The sequence below is a fragment of the Elephantulus edwardii genome, unplaced genomic scaffold (assembly GCF_000299155.1).
Source record: "Elephantulus edwardii isolate Elephantulus edwardi_28Jun2011 unplaced genomic scaffold, EleEdw1.0 scaffold00235, whole genome shotgun sequence".
Lineage (NCBI taxonomy): Eukaryota > Metazoa > Chordata > Mammalia > Macroscelidea > Macroscelididae > Elephantulus > Elephantulus edwardii.
In genome coordinates this window covers 2,477,522-2,489,152 of record NW_006399985.1, presented here as the reverse complement: position 1 = coordinate 2,489,152, position 11,631 = coordinate 2,477,522, and the positions used below count along the sequence as shown (strand labels likewise).

General features: G+C 37.8%; 1 pseudogene; it reads left to right on the top strand.

The window, feature by feature from the left end:
- LOC102845653 overlaps nucleotides 1-11,192 on the top strand; it is a 12,583-nt pseudogene extending 1,391 nt beyond the window's left edge.
- The last annotated feature ends 439 nt before the right edge of the window (nucleotides 11,193-11,631 follow it).

Below are 11,631 nucleotides of genomic sequence, written 5' to 3'. Positions count from 1 at the left end.
GAGATTTTCAAAGTGCAATGGTAATGAAGATAGACACTCAAGCTGCATAAAAAAAATATTGACCCTAGAATTGATGAAATATCAACTGAGATATCTCAACAGACAAATATAGCCTTCAACATGCTCACTAACAAGTGGTAAGATTTTTTTCTAAAAAATATGCCAAGAAATTTAAAATTCAGAGACTGTTTGACATCCATCTTAATTTTTTCTTTCTCCTCTATTTTTGTAATGACCTTTCACATTCTTCATGGGTACTATTTTTAATATTTTCCCACAGTTCATCTGGTCTTGATTAATTAGGGTCAGAAGCCTCAAACTTGTACTACGGATGGTTTTTCTATTTAGATAAGACAGGCTAACTTCAAATCAAGTTTTGGTTCTTGTGGTTTTGATTTCATTTTCTTTACCTTCAGTTTGAACTTGCATATGAGTAGTTGATACTCTGTTCCACAATCGGTGCCTGGCCTAGTTTTCACAGCTGATATTGAGCTTCTCCATCAATTCTTTCAACAGATCAAGTCAATATGATTCCTTTGTAGACCAGCAGGTGAGGTCAATGTGTATAGTTGCCATTTGTGTTTCCTTAAAACATATTTGCAATTAATAAATTGTTGACTGTACAAAATTCTATCTATCTCCAGCCTCATTTCTGTCACCAAGTCCATGATTTTTTATTACTGATCCTTTTTTTCTATTCCCAACTTTTGCATTCCTGCCCCCATTATTCTTGATGTATCTTGTTTGATCAATTTCTCACTACAAAAGATAATTAGAAAGCTTTTACATCCTCTTTTTTGATCTAGTTGTTGATGCATTTATTTGAATGGTAGTGTTATTAACAAGTTTTCCTTGTATGCATATGGATATTATCCTGTCACTCACTACATTGCATTTAAGAATGGATCTATAAATGGTCTTTTTTACTGTAAATGCACCAGAACACTGAGAAGCCAAGGCAAAAGGAAGAAAACAGGAATGTAAGGACCTGAACAGAAGACTTCAAAGGGCAGCTTGAGAAGTTAAAGCAATAAACTGTATAAAGAGATAGGGTCAGAAAATCAAAAGGGATGAACTTGTTCAGCATTTCTTAAGCTGAAAGAACTGAATAAAAAATTCAAGTTTTGAGTTGTAATACTTAAAGACGCTATGCTTAGAATACTGAATGATCCAGAAAGCATTAAAAGACTATGGAAAGAGTATAGAAAATCACAATACCAAAAATAATTGGCTGGTACAAAAGAATTTCTTGAAGCAATATATGATGAAGGTGCAATGGTGATGAAGTAGGAAGTTCAAGCTCCTTTGAAAGAATTGGAAAAAAACAAGACCTTTCAGGTTGAGAGACTACATGTCATCGACAAATTCCAATATACAGATGCAGCCCTGGATATACTCATCTGGCCGTGCCAGGAAACTAGGAGGGAAATTACTTGGCCAACTGACCGGAAAAGATTCATATTTATTCCCATTCCAAAAAAGAGGTGACCCAACAGAATGTGAAAATTATCAAACGCTATAACTGACACAAAAAGCAAATCTTGCTGAGAATTATCAAAAAATGACTGAAACAATATATTGACAGAAAACTCCCAGAAATACAAGCTGAGTTTAGAAGAGGCCATGGCACTAGGGACATCACAGTCAATGTCAGAAGAATCTTGGCTGAAGTCAGAGTACAGGAGAAATGTCTGTCTGTGTTTCACTGACATGAAAAGGTATTTGACTGTGTGTATCACAACAAATTGTAGCTAACCCTGAGGAGAATGAGAATCCCAGAACACTTGCTTGAACTTATGTGAAACCCATCCCTGGACCAGGAAGTAGTTGTCAGAACAGAGCAAGGAAATAGTGCAGGTTCAAAAACAAGAAAGAAGTGCATCAGGGATGCATTCTGTCTCTATATCTTTTCAACTTGTATGCAGAACATTCAAGATGCTGGATTTTATCAGGAAGAATGTGGTATAAAAATTGTACATTTGATTGTGCTTAGGTAAATGTTATACTTGGACCAGGAAGCAGTCCTCAGAACAGAGCAGGGAAATACTGCATGGTTCAAAGTCAGGAGTGGGGTGTGTGTCAGGGATGCATCCTGTCCCCATACCTTTTCAATCTATATGAAGAACAGACAATTTGGGGTGCTGGACTTGATGAGGAAGAATGTGGCATCAGAATTGGAAGAAGACTCGTCAGCAATCTGTGTTATACAAATGACACAGCCTGCTTGTTGAAATCGAGGAGGACCTGAAGTGCTTGCTGCAGAAGGTCAAAGACTGTAGTCTTCAGTGTGAATTAAACCTCAACATCAAGAAGAAAAAGATTCTTCCCATTGGAACAAATGGCAGCACCATGATGGAGAAGAGATTGAGGTTAACTGTTACAGCTTGCTCAGCTCCACAATCAACAGTCTTGGCACCAGCAGTTAGGAAATCAAAAGGTTAGGCAAATTTGCTGTTGGAGACCTTTCCAGAGTATCAAGAAACAAAAATGTCAGTCTAGAGACTAAAGTACACCTGATCCAGTTCATGATCTTTGTGATTACTTGCTATGCATCAGAGAGCTGAACAATGACTAAGGATGACAGAAGAAGAATCGATGCCTTCGTGTTGTGGTGCTGGAGAAGATTCATGGACCACTAAGCAAATAAATGTGTCTTGGAGAAGGTTAAACCAAGTTTCTCCTTGGAGGATAAGATTTGAAGCTCCATCCCACATCCTTTGGGCATGTGGCCAAGAGGGACCAATCCTTGAAAAAAGATACCATACTGAGAAGGGTGGAAGGACAGAGTAGGAGAGGAAGACCCTGGATAAGATGTATTGATACAGTAACTGGGGCAATGAAGGTAGGTGTGTCGGAGTCAATGAGTCTGATTCAGGACAGGGCAGGCTTCAGAGCTGCTGTACACAGAGTCACTATGAGTCACAGGTGACTTAACAACACATAACAACAACAACATAAATTTTCTTTAGTTTTACATAAAAAAAGCATTTGTCTTATATGAAAAAAGTTTTAAAATCAGAGAAGTCATTGGAAGAAAAGATATCAGTGGTCTATGCATTATAATCTAGAAAAGCAGAAATATTTTGAAACTTATTTTCTGTCTTTTTCTCAGGACAAGGGCACAGAACTTTTCCTTGTTTTTTACTAGAGGATTGTAATGACATCTCAGATGAAATGGAGACACCCATGAGGTGTTCATTTGTTTCTAGGTACCCTCAAGTTGCCTGTCTCATAGCAACTCTGTACACAACAGAACCAAACCCTGCCCAGTCCCTTGCATCTTCACGTTCCCTGCTGTGCTTAAACCCACAATTGTATTCACTGTCAAGTGAGGACAACCAGAAGGGTTTACTGCGGAAGATCAAAGACTGCAGGCTTCCGAACTCTGGTGTCCTAGTGGCAAGAAGCTGCAATCTCAAAGGCGCGTGGGTCGAATCCACTGAGGTGCTCCACTGGAGAAGGAGGGGCAATCTCCTCCTGTAGTAGTTGAATCCAACTAGACGGCACACAACAACCACCACCAAAAAATAAAAAAAGACTACAACCTTCAATATGGATCTGAATGTCAAGAAAATAAAAATTCTTACCATTGGACTGCTAGGTAACATCGTGATAGATGGACAAAAATTGGGGAAAAAAATTGAAACTGTCAATGACTTTATCTTACTTAGATCCACAATCAACACCCTCGGTATCAGCAGTCATGAGATAGGAGATGTATCGCACTAAGAAAGTCTGCAGGTAAGAACCTCTCTAAATTGTTGAGGAGCAATGATGTCGGTTTAAGGACTAAAGTGCACCTGATTCAGACCATGTTTTTTTCTATCAGTTTCTGTGCAACTGAGACCTGCACAATAAATAAGAATTACAGAATAATCAATGCCTTTAAATTATAGTTTTGGAGAAAAGTACTGAATACCCCTGGAATGCCAAAGAACATGTATGTATTGGAGAAATTGAAGCTCAAGTTCCCCTTGGAGGCAAAGATAATCAAGCTTCATCTCACATACAATGGGCATGTTGCTAGGAGACTCTTCCTTGGAGAGGGACACCATGCTTGGAGAGGTGGAGGGATAGAGTGACTGCAGCTGGGTGTTAGAGATTGTAAGGATGGCACAGGACAGGACAGGACAGGGTTCTGCAGTTATTAGGATCACTATGAGTCATATTCAACTTGATGACAGCTAACAACAACAGTCTCATTGAGTGTGCTCTTCTCTCGGTAACTTTGTATATTTCAGAACAAAACAGCGTTGTCCAGAGACTGGCCCCTCTCAATTACATGGCCAAAGTATGTGAGATGCACTCTGTAAATTCTTGCTTCTAAGGAACGGTCTGGCTTCACTTCTTCCGACATGGATTTGTTTGTTAATCTTACTTCCCTGGTACATTAAAAATTCTTTGATAACAATACAACTCAAAGGCATCAATTCTTATTTGGTCTTCTTTATTCATTGCCCAACTTTCATGCATACAAAGCAGTTGAAAATATATTCATTTGCCTCTGAATAGAAGTGATAGTTTATTAGGAAACGATTATCTTAACATCAACATAGAGAGAGTTCAGCTGGTCCAGTGGACAGAAAGCTATGCTACCAAGCCAAAGGTGGGTGACTTTTAATCCGCGACCCTCAGGCCTGTTTGTCATTGTTTTTGTTCAAGCATTCTTCTCAGTCGTATAGCCCTGGTCTGTCCACTTGCTGTACAAAGGTAACTTGTGGTTGCCGTGAAGCTGAACACTGTGACACTGATGTGTCAAATGTGTTAATGGTTACCCATGGCAGCCAGTGTTTGATGGTGCTTCCCAAATAAAACAAACTTGGAAGCAGGAATGGCATCCACTTCCGTAAATAGCTTGCCTCCAGAAAACTTATGAATCTGGAGAAAGGATGAAAGTCACATAAGTGTCGAGGACTTTAGTTCATAGGGTCTCTATGAGTTGCCTACAACTCAACAGCACTTAACAATAACATCAAAATATGAAGGAAAGAAAGACTATACATAATATATAAATTAAATTCTTTAGGGTAGAATAGCATTACACTTTCATTGTAGAAGTATACAAATACGTAACACTGTGGTCCAGTGTATGAAGTAGGGTGAAGACAGAGATAATTAAATGCAATCGTGATGTGTTCCAACACATTTTGGTATTGAGGCAATTGACATGACTAGAAATAAAATACTGAATGATGAGAAAAATGGCAGATGTGTTAGAATGCTGCACAAGGCATCTTGGATGTGGGGCCACTTGAGCATCTGTCTTCTCTTTGGGAATCTCTAAGGAAGTGGCTAATTTATACCACCTAAGCATCATAATTTATGCCCCTACAATTTGTTATATGATCAAGGCCCATGAAGCCCAATTTAAGCATACTTCCAGATGTCTCACTGATTATAGTTGTTGGAAAAGCAAAACTTCCCATTAATGAACACTAATGCTGATCTATTAGTTTTCCTGTGCTCAAAATTTTTGTTCACTCAGATCATACACATTCACATCTCTTCCTTTCAAGGGAATATAAACTAAACACAAAAGTAATTACAAACTGTGATTAATCACAAGCAGCTGTGAATTATATAACTCTATGTACAGACTGGAATATGTCATTTCTTGAAATGTTGTTTCTTATTAATCATGATTAAGGTTTGTAGCTGTGTTGATGAACATATTTCTCCTGATAAAAAATAGAAACTCTTGAATCAAATATCTTTCAGTTGAAATTTTACTCCGTTCTTATGAGCTAGAGTGATAAAACATAACACCATGAGAAGCATTTGCAAATTAATTCATTCTATAAATATGAGCCCAACATTTTATTTGTAATCGACCTGTTCTATGTATGTCTGCATCACTGTGTTGAAGCTTGGTCTCACCAAAACTCTAATTATGTAACAAAATTTTTACCAGTCCTGAAGATGTTTAGATCAAATTGGAAGGAGTGATCAGAAACTTATTATTAAGCCAACAAAAAGTTAAATTATCCTGTGCTAATATAGTAATCTATGACCTAGGCTATAGTGTTTGCTACTACTTGTATGCATCAGAAAGCAGGACAATGACTAGGCATGATGGAAAAATTGATGCCTTTGAGCTGTGGTGCTGGAGAAGAGTACTGAATATACCACAGATGGCTAGGAGAACAAAGAGGTTTATCCTGGAGAGGGTGAGACCAAGCTGCTCCATAATGGCAAGGATTCTGAAGCTTCACCTGACATACTTTGGGCTTGTTTCAAGGATGTCATTCTTGGGAGGGTGGAGGGACAGCCAGATAGGAAGATTCTCGATGAGATGGATTGATCCAGTGACTAGGGTAATGGGGGTATGTATATCAGAGACAGTAGAGCGAGGTTTATGGCAGTTGTATATTTGGTTGCTATGCATCACAGGCGACTTGAAGGCACATAGCAACAATATAGTAACTAGGGATGAATTATAAGTAGGGACATAGAAATACATAATGAATACTGAAAGTAACTGACATAAAACAGATCATTGGAAAAAAGTATTAGCTTTACATTGTGTGATGGCTAATATCGACACACAACAATCGGGAAATCAAGAAACAAATTGAATTGGGCAAGTCAGTTGTCAGGGACCTCTCCAGAGTACTGAAGAGCAATGATGTCAGTCTGGAGACTAAGGCATGCCTGATCCAGAGTCCGTTGCTACAGTCATTGTGTCAATTCATAGTGTCAACGTTCTTCCTCTCTTTCTCTGGCCATCCATCTTTCTTTAATTTGTGATTTTGAAAATGTTTACAGAAAAGTTGGGTTTTCATTCATTGATTTTTGCACATTTCCCTCCCTAATTCCCCCAATTCACCTAAAAATAATTCGTCACTGCATGAGTTCTTCCCTCGTTCCCTCCCCCAGACCACTTTGTTCTGGACTGTTGTCATACAAATAATGCCTAATCATATGTTCCTTTTGCACAGTTTTTACAGTCATTTCTATGCTTAAGCTCGTTTTTGTGGGAACTGTAACAATCCATCTTCTCAAGGGTTTTACCCTTTCTTACTTATCTACATAGCCAGCATTGTATTCCTCCTGATAACAAGACTTGCTCAAAATAAGGGAGAAAAGTCTTCCCAACCTCACTTCTGAGGATCATTTTACTTGTACTTCTAAGAGAGATTTGTTCATTCTTCTTCAACCCATGGTTTTTCAATGGCAATTGAATATTCTCCCCCAACACTATAATTCAAATGTATCAATCATACTTTGGTCATCCTTATTTATTGTCCAGTTTTCATAATTATGTCTAAGATCATTGAAAGTGCCATGGTTTAGGCCTGGCACCTTGGTCCTCAAGCTGCTATGTTTAGTGTTGAATCTTGTAATTGATTTCCCATAACAACACTGTTGGCTTCATTACTGTTGTTTCCACAGACATTGATTATAGATTCCAGGAAAATGAAATCCTTGACAACTACAATTCTTACTTCATTTATTATTATTGGACATATTAGTCCTGTTGTAAGGATTTTTGTTTTAAGTTGGTGTATGATACATAGTGAAAGATACTTTTGACCTCATCAATAAATCCTCTTCACTTTCTATAAACAAGGTTGTGTCAAGTGCACACTTCAGGTTGTTGACAAGTCTTCTTCCATTTCTATTCTTCTTCCTATAGAATAGCTTATTTGATAATTTGCTTAATATGCAGAGTAAACAGGGCTGCTGAAAAGATACATTCCTAAAACACATCTTTCTTGACTTTTAATCACAGAGAATTGCTTTGTTTTGTTCAAACAACTGCCTTTTGTTCTATATACAGGTTTTTCATGAGTACCCTTAAATATTCTGTAATTCCCATTGTCTACACTATTTTTTATAATTTTTGTTATCTGCACAGTCAAATTCCTTTTCATAATCAATAAAACACAGATAAACACTTTTCTGGCATTCTATGCATTGAGCCAAGATTCTCCTGATATCATCAATAATTTATAAATAAAATTACCAGGCAGTTAATTAGTATAAGGAAATTCCAGATAAAGGAGAATCAAAGGATAAAGTATTACAGGTTCCAGAATGATCCAGAAAATTATTATGATCAAATATGTAGAGACTGAGAATTGGAGAATCAAAAGGGGAAGAATTCAGTTAGCATTTCTCAAGCTCAAAGAACTAAAAAATAATTCAAGTCTCAAATTGCAATACTTAGAGACGCTATAAGCAAAAATCTTGAACGATCCAGGAAGCATCAAAAGATGATGGAAGGAAAGAATTAAAAAGAATTGGCTGGCACTAAAATACTTCAGAAACTATTATATCATCAAGTATTATATCACGTATTATACCATCTTCTTTCCTTATCATTGAATAAGGAAGGAAGAATTTCAAGCTACACTGAAGGCAATGGCCAAAAATAAGGCCCCAGTAATCAATAGGATATCAAATGGCATATATCAAAGAACAGATGCAGCTGTGGATGTGCTCACAAGTCTAATCCAGGATATCTGGAGGACAGCTGCCTGACAGATGTGACTAGAAAAGATCCATGTTTGTTCCCATTAGCAAGGAAGGTGATCCAACAGGTATAGAAATTACCAAACAACATCATTACTATCACATACAAACAAAATACTGCTGAAAAGACTTCTTAAAACAGCAAGAATAGTACATAGGGAATTGACAAAAGTTCAAGCAGGATATAAAAGAGGCCATGGCTCTAGAGATATCATTGCTTGGGTCAAACGGATCCTGGTGCAAGGAATGGATTCTGGTGCGGAATACCAGAAGAATGTCTATTTGTGCTTTGTTGACTATGCAGAGACAGTTGATTGCAGAGATAATAACAAATTATGGTTAACAGTGAGAAGAGTGGGAATCCTGGAACATTTAATTGTGCTTATTAGACACCTGTCTCTAAACCAAGAGGCTGTGGTGCTAACACAATACTAGAAACCTATATGGTATGAAATAATACGGGCATGTCTGAAGGGTATATCCTTTCTCCGTATCTATGCTGAGAAAATTATTCAAGAAGATGGACCTATGAGGAAGAATGTGGAATCAGGATTGTAGGAAGACTCATCAATATCCTTAGCTATGTAGATAACACAAGTTTGCTCGCTGAAAGTGAGGAGGACTTGAGAAGGTACAGCCAGAGGGCTCCCTGGAGGCAAAGATGATAAAACTCCACCTCACATGCTTCAGGCGTGTTGCTAGGAGGCTATTCCTTCGAGATGGGCATCATGAATGGAAAAGTTGAGGATGGCGATAGAGAGGAAGACTAGCAACAAGATGGTTTGACACCGTGAGTGCAGCAATGGGCTCAAGTATGTCAGATATGACGGGGATGGCACAGGATAGGACAGGGTTCATATATGCTGTACATAGAGTTGTTCTGACTTACACTTGACTCAACAACATCTAACAACCTAAAACCAACAACAACGAAACCGATATCAAGAACATTTTATACAATGGATTGGTAAGGACAACTCAAAAATTAATATATTGTTGGTATGTGCCATCAAGTCAACTATGATTCCTAGTCATCTTATGAACATTAGCTCTGAACTCTACCCTATCTTGAATCAATCTATCTCCAACCCCCACTGTCACAATCATTGTGTCAACTCATCTCATCCAGGGTCTTCCTTTTCTGTACCAATCCTCCATTTTTTTTCAAGCATGATGTCCTTCTTCAAAGACTTGTCCCTTCTGACAACATGCTCAAAATATGTGAAAGTTTTAAATCTTTGCTTCCAAGGACCAACCTGGTTTCACCCTTTGCAAGACAAATCCTCTTTTTCTCTTGAATTGCAACACAAAAGCATTGCTTCTTCTTCTGTCATCCTTAGTCATTGTCCAGCTCTCAGATGCATAGCAAGTAATTGAGAAGACCAGGGACTGGATAAGGCACATCTTAGTCTCTAGACTTACACTGTTACTCCTTAGCACTCTGGAGAGGTCTCTGATAGCAGGTTTTCCTAAAGTATCTTGTCTTTTTACCTTCTTTCTGCTAGGGCCAAGAGTGTTGATTGTGGGCCCAAGCAAGATGAAATTGTTACCAACCTCACACAGTCACCAAATGCTGCATATGGCCACTGTTGTAAAACCGGACTGATATTGGGGTTGAGGGAAGACAGAGAAGGAGGGGAGGAATGATGTATACTGCATTGAAACAGATGAGGGAGAGAACTGTTTAAAAGGGATATATGATTGGGTATTATTGTCATGACAGGAGTCCAGAATGAAAGCTGCACAATGGAGTGAACTTGAGGGGAGGGATTGCATAACAATGAAAAAGTTCTTTTACTTTTCAAGAAGAGTGAATTGGGGGGTTGGGGGCAGGGACAAAAGTGCAACAATAAATGATTGGAAAACCTAAGTCTCTGTTAACTTTCATTAAAATTAATCTTAAAAAGGGGGGAAACATTGTCTGTGATCTTCACAATTGCTTGGTCCTTGAGATTCTCATTTGAACATATTGCATTACAGAAGGTCATTGAGTAAAAATTTAGGAGACCTGAGTCATTCTCACAGATTAGATAAATTGTGTCACTTCTTTGAACATCAGCATTCCACCTATTAGTAAGATGAGAAGTTGAGGTTTCGTTTTTCCTAACGGTCTCCTGCAACTCTGAAAGTCTGATTCATACTGAACTCAGTTTCATCCTGAAAGAAAATCCATTAGGGGAATAATGTTTTTAAAAAGGAAAGAGGCAAGTTAAGCAAAAATACAAGAGGAATGGATTCAGAGGTCAAATGGAGAATACACTGAGTATGAGTTGGAAACACTGTAATCCTTGAAAAGTGAATGGTTTCTGTTGAATGCCAAGTCCTGCTATCACTAAAGAGTACATAGAGTAAGAAACCTTGGTGCATAGTGTGTAACTGAAAGTTTGGCAGTGTGAATTCACAGGAAAAGATGAGCAGTCTCCTCCAGTAAATACTTACAGACTTGGAAACATGCTAGAGTCCTTGCTGTTTTCATGTGCTGTTGTGTCAAGCCAACTCATAGATGACCCTCTAGAAGTTTTCCAGAGGCTGTCAATCACACGGACACCTAAAACCAACAACATGATACCATAAATACTATAAACAAAGTTAAAAACTATCTTTTGTATGATATTTAATTCATCGACCGTCATAATTTAAAGAGTTTATTCTTATATTCCTTAGGTGTGATCATCATTAAGAATGATTTCACCAGTTTTCAACAGGGATATTATTAAAGAGAAGTATGTTTGTGAGATTCCAAGTGAAAACTTTTCAAAAGAATTTTTATGTTTTTCGAGAGCCTCTTTTAAGTCAATTTTTAGTAACCATTATATTCAAGGCATTGTGAAAGAACAAACAATTTTAAGACATAGTGTTACTTTCGGAGCTCATTGGTAAAAATTAAAAAATATATTTTATTTAGGAAAACATTTTAGTAAGGATAATACAAGGTATATGAATTGAATTGGTAATCAACGTTGTCATGAGGAACCTATACCTGAAGCAGGAAACTGTTGTACTTATTCAGCAAGGGAGAACTGCATAGTTCGAAACTGAAAAGGGAGTGTGTCAGGGATGTATTCTGTCTCCATACTTGTTCAGTCTATATGCTGAGCAAATTATCTGAGAAGGTGCAGTTTATAAAGAGGAATGTGAGATCAGGATTGGAGGGAG